Source organism: Triticum aestivum, chromosome 7D, assembly GCF_018294505.1.
Source record: "Triticum aestivum cultivar Chinese Spring chromosome 7D, IWGSC CS RefSeq v2.1, whole genome shotgun sequence".
Taxonomy (NCBI): Eukaryota; Viridiplantae; Streptophyta; class Magnoliopsida; order Poales; family Poaceae; genus Triticum; species Triticum aestivum.
This window is the reverse complement of record NC_057814.1, coordinates 140,625,669-140,637,142: the sequence shown is the minus strand read 5'-3', so window position 1 is coordinate 140,637,142 and position 11,474 is coordinate 140,625,669.

The window sequence follows — 11,474 nt, the reverse complement described above, 5'->3', positions numbered from 1 at the left end:
TAAGCTTATGTTTGGATATTGGAAGTGTTCCGGGTGAAATCGGGATTTTACCGGAGTACCGGGAGGTTACCGGAACCCCCCGGCAACATAATGGGCCTTAGTGGGCCTAGGTGGAAGAGAGGAGAGGCGGCTAGGGCTCGGCCGCGCGCCCCTCCCCCTAGTCCGAATAGGACAAGGAGAAGGGGGCGGCGCCCCCCTTCCTTCTTCTCTCTCTCCTCTTTCCCCCCTCCCAAGTCCTAATCCAACTAGGAAAAGGGGGGAGTCCTACTCCCGGTGGGAGTACGACTCCTCCTGGCGCGCCCCAAGGCTGGCCGCACCTTCCCCCCTTTGATCCTTTATATACAGGGGCAGGGGGCACCCCATAGACACAACAATTGATCATTGATCTCTTAGCCGTGTACGGTGCCCCCCTCCACCATATTACACCTCGATAATATCGTAGCGGTGCTTAGGCGAAGCCCTGCGTCGGTAGAACATCATCATCGTCACCACGCCGTCGTGCTGACGAAACTCTCCCTCAACACTCGGCTGGATCGGAGTTCGAGGGACGTCATCGAGCTGAACGTGTGCTGAACTCGGAGGTGCCGTATGTTCGGTACTTGATCGGTCGGATCGTGAAGACATACGACTACATCAACCGCGTTGTGTTAACGCTTCCGCTTTCGGTCTACAAGGGTACGTGGACAACACTCTCCCCTTTCGTTGCTATGCATCACCATGATCTTGCGTGTGCGTAGGAAAAATTTTGAAATTACTACGTTCCCCAACAGTGGCATCCGAGCCTGGTTTTATGCGTAGATGTCATATGCACAAGTAGAACACAAGTGAGTTGTGGGCGATATAAGTCATACTGCTTACCAGCATGTCATACTTTGCTTCAGTGGTATTGTGAGATGAAGCGGCCCAGACCGACATTACGCGTACGCTTGCGCGAGACTGGTTTCACCGTTACGAGCATTCGTTGCTTAAAGGTGACCGGCGGGTGTCTGTCTCTCTCACTTTAGTTGAACCGAGTGTGGCTACGCCCGGTCCTTGCGAAGGTTAAAACAGCACCAACTTGACAAACTATCGTTGTGGTTTTGGTGCGTAGGTAAGAATGGTTCTTGCTAAGCCCGTAGCAGCCACGTAAAACTTGCAACAACAAAGTAGAGGATGTCTAACTTGTTTTTGCAGGGCATGTTGTGATGTGATATGGTCAAGACATGATGCTAAATTTTATTGTATGAGATGATCATGTTTTGTAACCGAGTTATCGGCAACTGGCAGGAGCCATATGGTTGTCGCTTTATTGTATGCAATGCAATCGCCCTGTAATGCTTTACTTTATCACTAAGAGGTAGCGATAGTCGTAGAAGCATAAGATTGGCGAGACGGCAACGATGCTACGATGGAGATCAAGGTGTCACGCCGGTGACGATGGTGATCATGACGGTGCTTCGGAGATGGAGATCACAAGCACAAGATGATGATGGCCATATCATATCACTTATATTGATTGCATGTGATGTTTATCTTTTATGCATCTTATCTTGCTTTGATTGACGGTAGCATTATAAGATGATCCCTCACTAAATTATCAAAGTATAAGTGTTCTCCCTGAGTATGCACCGTTGTGAAAGTTCTTCGTGCTGAGACACCACGTGACGATCGGGTGTGATAGGCTCTACGTTCAAATACAACGGGTGCAAAACAGTTGCACACGCGGAATACTCAGGTTAAGCTTGACGAGCCTAGCATATAACAGATATGGCCTCAGAACACGGAGACCGAAAGGTCGAGCGTGAATCATATAGTAGATATGATCAACATAGTGATGTTCACCATTGAAACTACTCCATCTCACGTGATGATCGGACATGGTTTAGTTGATATGGATCGCGTGATCACTTAGAAGATTAGAGGGATGTCTATCTAAGTGGGAGTTCTTAAGTAATATGATTAATTGAAATTAAATTTATCATGAACTTAGTCCTGATAGTATTTTGCAAATTATGTTGTAGATCAATAGCTCGCGTTGTTGCTTCCCTATGTTTATTTTGATATGTTCCTACAGAAAAATTATGTTGAAAGATGTTAGTAGCAATGATGCGGATTGGATTCGTGATATGAGGATTATCCTCATTGCTGCACAGAAGAATTATGTCCTTGATGCACTGCTAGGTGACAGGCCTATTGCAGGAGCAGATGGAGACGTTATCAATGTTTGGCTAGCTCAATATGATGACTACTTGATATTTTAGTGCACCATGCTTAACGGCTTAGAATCGGGACTTCAAAAATGTTTTGAACGTCATGGACCATATGAGATGTTCCAGGAGTTGAAGTTAATATTTCAAGCAAATACCTGAGTTGAGAGATATGAAGTCTCCAACAAGTTCTATAGCTAAAAGATGGAGAAGAATAGCTCAAGCAGTGAGCATGTGCTCAGATTGTCTGTGTACTACAATCGCTTGAATCAAGTGAGAGTTAATCTTCCAGATAAAATAGTGATTGACAGAATTCTCTAGTCACCATCACCAAGTTAGTAGAACTTCGTGATGAACTATAATATGCAAGGGATGACAAAAGTAATTCTCAAGCTCTTCGTGATGCTGAAATCGACGAAGGTAGAAATCAAGAAAAACATCAAGTGTTGATGGTTAACAAGACCACTAGTTTCAAGAAAAGGGCAAAGGGAAGAAGGGGAACTTCAAGAAGAATGGCAAGCAAGTTGCTGCTCAAGTAAAGAAGCCCAAGTCTGGACCTAAGCCTGAGACTGAGTGCTTCTACTGCAAAGGGACTGGTCACTGGAAGCGGAACTGCCCCAAGTATTTGGTAGATAAGAAGGATGGCAAAGTGAATAAAGCTATATTTGATATACATGTTATTGATGTGTACTTTACTAGTGTTTATAGCAACCCCTCGGTATTTGATACTGATTCAGTTGCTAAGAGTAGTAACTCGAAACGGGAGTTGCAGAATGAATAGAAACTAGTTAAGGGTGAAGTGAGGATGTGTGTTGGAAGTAGTTCCAAGATTGATATGATCATCATCGCACACTCCCTATACTTTCGGGATTAGTGTTGAACCTAAATAAGTGTTATTTGGTGTTTGCGTTGAGCATGAATATGATTTGATCATGTTTATTGCAATACGGTTATTCATTTAAGTTAGAGAATAATTGTTGTTCTGTTTACATGAATAAAACCTTATATGGTTACACACCCAATGAAAATGGTTCGTTGGATCTCGATCGTAGTGATACACATATTCATAATATTGAAGCCAAAAGATGCAAAGCTAATAATGATAGTGCAACTTATTTGTGGCACTGCCGTTTAGGTCATATTGGTGTAAAGCGCATGAAGAAACTCCATGCTGATGGGCTTTTAGAATCACTTGATTACGAATCACTTGATGCTTGCGAACCATGCCTCTTGGGCAAGATGACTAAAACGCCGTTCTCCGGGACAATGGAGCGAGCAACAGATTTGTTGGAAATCATACATACTGATGTATGTGGTCCGATGAATATTGAGGCTCGCGGCAGGTATCGTTATTTTTAGACCTTCATAGATGATTTGAGCAGATATGGGTATATCTACTTGATGAAACATAAAGTTTGAAACATTTGAAAAGTTCATATAATTTCAGAGTGAAGTAGAAAATCATCGTAACAAGAAAATAAAGTTTCTACGATCTGATCGTGGAGGAGAATATTTGAGTTACGAGTTTGGCCTTCAGTTAAAACAATGTGAAATAGTTTCACTACTCACGCCACCTGGAACACCATCGTGTAATGGTGTGTCCAAACGTCATAACCGTACTTTATTAGATATGGTGCGATCTATGATGTCTCTTACCGATTTACCACTATCGTTTTGGGATTATGCATTAGAGACAGCTGCATTCACATAAAAAATGGGGCACCATCTAAATTCGTTTGAGACGACACCGTATGAACTGTGGTTTGGCAAGAAACCAAAGTTGTCGTTTCTTAAAGTTTGAGGTTGTAATGCTTATGTGAAAAAGTTTCAACCTGAAAAGCTCAAACCCAAATCGGAGAAGGGCGTCTTCATAGGATACCCAAAAGAAAATGTTGGGTAAACCTTGTATCACAGATCCGAAGGCAAGATATTCGTTGCTGAGAATGGATCATTTCTAGAGAAGGAGTTTCTCTCGAAAGAAGTGAGTGGGAGGAAAGTAGAGCTTGATGAGGTAAATGTACCTGCTCCCTTATTGGAAAGTAGTTCATCACAGAAATCTATTCCTGTGACTCCTACACCAATTAGTGAGGAAGCTAATGATGATGATCATGTAACTTCAGATCAAGTTACTACCAAACCTCGTAGGTAAACCAGAGTGAGATCCGCACCAGAGTGGTACGGTAATCCTGTTCTGGAGGTCATGTTACTTGACCATGACGAACCTACGAACTATGAGGAAGCGATGATGAGCCCAGATTCCGCGAAATGGCTTGAGGCCATGAAATCTGAGATGGGATCCATGTATGAGAACAAAGTGTGGACTTTGGTTGACTTGCCCGATGATCGGCAAGCCATAGAAAATAAATGGATCTTCAAGAGGAAGACAGACGCTGATAGTAGTGTTACTATCTACAAAGCTAGAATTATCGCAAAAAGGTTTTTGACAAGTTCAAGGTGTTGACTACGATGAGAGTTTCTCACTCGTATCTATGCTTAAGTCTGTCCGAATCATGTTAGCACTTGCCGCATTTTATGAAATCTGGCAAATGGATAAACAAAATTGCATTCCTTAATGGATTTATTAAAGAAGAGTTGTATATGATGCAACCAGAAGGCTTTGTCCATCCTAATGGTGCTAACAAAATATGCAAGCTCCAGCGATCCATCTATGGACTGATGCAAGCATCTCAGAGTTGGAATATACGCTTTGATAAGTTGATCAAAGGATATAGTTTTATACAGACTTGCGGTGAAGCCTGTGTTTACAAGAAAGTGAGTGGGAGCACTACAGCATTTCTGATAAGTATATGTGAATGACATATTGTTGATCGGAAATAATGTAGAATTATTCTGCAAAGCATAAAGGAGTGTTTGAAAGGAGTTTTTCAAAGAAAGACCTCGGTGAAGCTGCTTACATATTGAGCATCAAGATCTATAGAGATAGATCAAGACGCTTGATAAGTTTTTTCAATGAGTACATACCTTAACGTGATTTTGAAGTGGTTCAAAATGGAACAGTCAAAGAAAGAGTTTCTTGCCTGTGTTACAAGGTGTGAAATTGAGTAAGACTCAAAGCCCGACCACGGCAGAAGATAGAAAAAGAATGGAAGTCATTCCCTATGCCTCGGACATAGGTTCTATAAAGTATGCCATGCTGTGCACCAGATCTATTGTATACCCTACACTGATTTTGGCAAGGGAGTACAATAGTGATCTAGGAGTAGATCACTGGACAGCGGTCAAAATTATCCTTACTGGAATAAGGATATGTTTCTCGATTATGGAAGTGACAAAAGGTTCGTCGTAAAGGGTTACGTCGATGCAAGTTTTGACACTAATCTAGATGACTCTAAGTCTCGGTCTAGATACATATTGAAAGTGGGAGCAATTAGCTAGAGTAGCTCCGTGCTGAGCATTATAGACATAGAAATTCGCAAAATACTTATGGATCTGAATGTGACAGAACCCGTTGACTAAAATTATCTCACAAGCAAAACATGATCACACCTTAGTACTCTTTGGGTGTTAATCACATAGCGATGTGAACTAGATTACTGACTCTAGTAAACCCTTTGGGTGTTGGTCACATGACGATGTGAACTATGGGTGTTAATCACATGGTGATGTGAACTATTGATGTTAAATCACATGGCGATGTGAACTAGATTATTGACTCTAGTGCAAGTGGGAGACTGAAGGAAATATGCCCTGGAGGCAATAATAAAGCTATTATTTATTTCCTTATATCATGATAAATGTTTATTATTCATGCTAGAATTGTATTAACCGGAAACTTCATACATGTGTGAATACATAGACAAACAGAGTGTCACTAGTATGCCTCTACTTGACTAGCTCGTTGATCAAAGATGGTTATGTTTCCTAGCCATAGACATGAGTTGTCATTTGATTAACGGGATCACATCATTAGGAGAATGATGTGATTGACTTGACCCATTCCGTTAGCTTAGCACTCGATCGTTTAGTATATTGCTATTGCTTTCTTCATGACTTATACATGTTCCTATGACTATGAGATTATGCAACTCCCGTTTACCGGAGGAACACTTTGTGTGCTACCAAACGTCACAACGTAACTGGTTGATTATAAAGGTGCTCTACAGGTGTCTCCGAAGGTACTTGTTGGGTTGGCGTATTTCGAGATTAGGATTTGTCACTCCGATTGTTGGAGAGGTATCTCTGGGCCCTCTCGGTAATGCACATCACTTAAGCCTTGCAAGCATTGCAACTAATGAGTTTGTTGCGAGATGATGTATTACGGAATGAGTAAAGAGACTTGCCGGTAATGAGATTGAACTAGGTATTGAGATACCGACGATCGAATCTCGGGCAAGTAACATACCGATGACAAAGGGAACAACGTATGTTGTTATGCGGTCTGACCGATAAAGATCTCCGTAGAATATGTGGGAGCCAATATGAGCATCCAGGTTCCGCTATGTGTTATTGACCGGAGACGTGGCTCGGTCATGTCTACATAGTTCTCGAACCCGTAGGGTCCGCACGCTTAACGTTTCGATGACAGTTATATTATGAGTTTATATGTTTTGATGTACCGAAGGTTTTTCGGAGTCCCGGACGTGATCACGGACATGACGAGGAGTCTTGAAATGGTCGAGACATAAAGATTGATATATTGGAAGCCTATGTTTGGATATCGGAAGTGTTCCGGGTGAAATCGGGATTTTACCTGAGTACCGGGAGGTTACCGGAACCCCCCGGCAACATAATGGGCCTTAGTGGGCCTAGGTGGAAGAGAGGAGAGGCGGCTAGGGCTGGGCCGCCGCCCCTCCCCCTAGTCCGAATAGGACAAGGAGAAGGGGGCGGCGCCCCCCTTCCTTCTTCTCCCTCTCCTCTTTCCCCCCTCCCAAGTCCTAATCCAACTAGGAAAAGGGGGGAGTCCTACTCCCGGTGGGAGTAGGACTCCTCCTGGCGCGCCCCAAGGCTGGCCGCACCTCCCCCCTTTGATCCTTTATATACGGGGGCAGGGGGCACCCCATAGACACAACAATTGATCATTGATCTGTTAGCCGTGTGCGGTGCCCCCCTCCACCATATTACACCTCGATAATATCATAGCGGTGCTTAGGCGAAGCCCTGCGTCGGTAGAACATCATCATCGTCACCACGCCGTCGTGCTGACGAAACTCTCCCTCAACACTCGGCTGGATCGGAGTTTGAGGGACGTCATCGAGCTGAACGTGTGCTGAACTCGGAGGTGCCGTACGTTCGGTACTTGATCGGTCGGATCATGAAGACGTACGACTATATCAACCGCGTTGTGTTAACGCTTCCGCTTTCGGTCTACGAGGGTAGGTGGACAACACTATCCCCTCTCGTTGCTATGCATCACCATGATCTTGCGTGTGCATAGGAAATTTTTTGAAATTACTACGTTCCCCAACAGACCTATCATCGGGCGCCAGACTGCTGGCCGAACGGTCATCCTCATTGTCGCTCGACATGGCTGCAGAGTGTGTGCCAGTGTGTAGCGCGGCCTACCAGGGATGATGAAGATGGTAGACACTTAAGCGGGGTATGCAGAGAAGAGGAACTGCCAATTGAAGCGGGGATTGAAGCGGGGGTTGACGTATTATCTAACCGCTGATATAATCAACCGCAATTATTTGTACCCAGTCGCACCAAATTCCCGGGGTTGAGCAGGACTCCTATTGGCTATTTGGCTGGTTTCCTTTTTCGGAAAAAACGCGTTTTGGCATTATGCACCGGTACCGGTATGAACGGAGTAGGACAGTTGGCAAGCAATACATTGAGCTCTTCTTAATGATAAAGCCAGTAATAATCAAACTAGAAAGGAAAAGAAAAAAGATAAAGAAAAATATCTGCACGAATCTTCACGTAACATCAAGGGCATAGGACCTAGATGTGCATAACTTAGAGCACATCTAGATGTGCTTTAGCAATACTGTCAAACAAAACCCCTAATCATCATTGCAAACAGCGCATAGAACTTGGCTACTGTGACAACCACAACTACACATGCTAGTTCCTTCTTGTCTCTTTCTTTCATCTGTTGCCTGTGATTGATTCTTTCTTGCTTCATCGTACTGATTGTACATTCCAGATCAGCCAGGTTCTTCTTCAGCTTTACATTATCTTCTGTGAGCTTGGTGATAACACACCGAGCCCTGCCATGCCATTCTTCATCTAGCCAGTTAACAAAGGCACAAGCCTCATATCCCTGGCAATGTTAAATAGTATTCTGGATGAGCGGTGGCATTAACTGAAGTAAAATGATAAACTTAATTAGCACTAACCTCTAAGGGGCAACTGAGAAACCGCCTGCCAATGTCAAATCCCTCCGTGCATACACATCGAGCGGGAGTGTGCCCGTGCACACAACTCAGCTTTTGGTACTTCTCGGTGGCGCAAAACTCGGAGTCGAACTCTCGTGTTGTGGGAGTCTGGAGTCATGCTCCGGATCCGGTGGCAGATCGCTTTCCTGGGGGGCATTCAGGACGGATTCAGCAAGGACCTATACTTTGGACATGCTAAAATAGATCGGGATAGATTGGAACCTGACAGGACGATTCGGATCCATAGTACACTTGCCTTCTGATGACCTTAGGCAAGTGCTCGGCGGCGACCGCCGTCGTGGCGGCGATACGAGCAGGAGCAGCCGCACCGAAACCATCAGCACCACTCGTCCGCATTCCCCCAATGTCAGCGCCACGTGAGGGAATTTGGAGGCTATGTAGGGATTTGGGGGAAATGGGGAAACTGTGGAGATAAGCTAACGATCGGGAACTACTTATGGCACTATATGTTGTATACGACACACTATTTATACATGTCATTTGTGTGTTAGGTATTAAAACATCACACATGATTTCCGCACCAAACCGTGTGAGAAGACAATATAGGTTAGACACGGTTGTCGTTACATAACCGTATGTGATGGACTACCCTGTCCATATAATTGAGTTATGGTGAGATACCGTGTAAACAGCCGCTCTGCGGATATCCATAAAAAACAGCCGCTCTGCGTATAGAGATGGCAGCAGCGGCCTAGGCAGCGGCTACCGGAGAAGAGGTCAATCCTCGGTCGATGGGCGGTGTCGGCGTCATAGGAGGTCAATCCTCGGTCTGCGGCAGCAGATAGGAGGAGCTCAACCATCGAGGTCGGCGGCGACGTGATTCGAGCACATCCATCGCGGTCGATGGCGGGATAGTGGAGGTCGAACTTCAGGCGGTAGCCGCACTAAGCTTTGCTCCTCGACCCTGCTGTCTCGGTGTGCCGCCGCATCGTGCTTACCTGTCTGCTGGGTGGAGGTCGCCGTGTGGATAATTAATTAAGGTATTCTTTTCGTGAGTGGCTTAATTAAGGTATTCAATTCATAAGGGTAGTCTTGTACTAGTACTCTGCGTGTAAATTGACTGGCCATTAATTTTTTTCATTGCACGTCTGGATAACAACATGGTGCGCCCTCAGTAATTATTAAAATAAAACCTTGTGATTTATGCACGCATCTTTGGGCAGCAGTTAATCCGTGTATTAATGTTGTTGTTTTGTTTTTAATTACCATTCGTGTGCTGCAGATGGGACGATCTCGATGGATGAAGAATCGGAAAACCGCAGATTTTATCAGTGGCGTGACAGAGTTCACGAATTTGGCTGAAAGTACAAAGAGGAGAATTGGTGATGCGGATTACATCCTATGTCCATGTACTGATTGTGCCAATACAGAGTCACATGAAGTTGCAGATGTCCATATGCACTTAGTCTCTAGGGGATTCATGGACGGATATACACATTGGACCAGACACGGTGAAGAGGAGGTCATGGATGAAGATACCCAGGGCAGCGAGATGCCAAACCCCGATCGGTGTCACATGGATGTTGAATCTAACATCGGGGCAGAGGCGTCAAGCTACCAATGGAACACCGAAAAGCCGAAACGCCCACTGGAAAACCAAGACGTCGATGCAGACGATGACGATCTTGATATGCCAGATTTTGTTGCTATGATTGCAGATCTCGAGGGCCCAGATAAGGATATGATTGGGTACAAGGATCTGCCAACCATTGATGCGGACTCCAAGAAAGAATTGTATCTAGGTTGCAAAAAGAAATATTCCGGGTTGAGTGCCACCCTGGCGCTTCTCAGATTTAAAGCAGCAAACGGTCTATCAAACAAGGGCTTCACAGAGATGTTAGCTAGTTTCAAAGAAATTCTTCCGGAAGATAATGTGCTCCCCAGAAGCACGAATGAAGCGAAGAAAATTGTTTGCCCATTGGAACTTGAAGTACAGAAGATACACGCTTGTGTGAATGATTGTATATTATACCATGGTGAGTACAAAGATTTGCGTGCATGTCCCACATGCAAGCATGCACGATACAAGTGCAGGAGAGCAAAGGACAAGTACAAATTGGACGACGAGATCAAGACAGGAATCCCGTTCAAGGTTGTCTGGTACTTGCCTTTAATTCCAAGGTTGAGGCGTTTGTTTGCAAACCCTAGAGAGGCAAAGAGGTTGCGGTGGCATCATGATGAGCGAATTGTGGATAGGTTTATGAGGCACCCGAAAGATGGGGCTCAGTGGGAATTAATCAACAACAAGTTTGAAAATTTTTCCAAGGATCCTAGAAGTATAAGGCTCAGGGAGTGTACTGACGGGATGAATCCTTTTGGCGATATGAGCACCAATCACAGCACATGGCCGGTGCTTCTGTGCATATATGACCTAGCTCCTTAGTTGTGTATGAAGAAAAAATACATTATGATGTCAATGATTATCCAAGGCCCGAAGCAACCTGGAAATGACATCGACATTTACTTTCAGCTACTGGTAGAAGAACTGCTGGCAGTGTGGATAGATGCGCCTGCTATAAAATGTTATGATGCTTACAGAAAGGAGATTTTCGATCTACATGCGATGCTGCTGCACACCATTCAAGATATGCCGGCATTAGGCAACACATCAGGGCAGAAAACAAAGGGAGATGTAGGGTGTGTCAGATGCATGGATAGGACAGCTAGCTGAAGACTTCCCAACTCAGGCAAAATAGTGTATTTGCGTCATCATAGGTTCTTGCGAATGAATCACCCATACTGAAAGATGAAAGCTGAATTTGATGATACGGCAAAGGCAGGTGCGGGCCCAAGACCCTATGACGGGGAGGTGGTCCACAACATGGCTAAAAAAATTAATGTTGTGCTTGGCAAGAACCACCCTTTAATGGTGAAACTAACACCCAAGGGTCAAGTGTTTAAGAAGAAATCGGTGTTCTGGAAATTACCT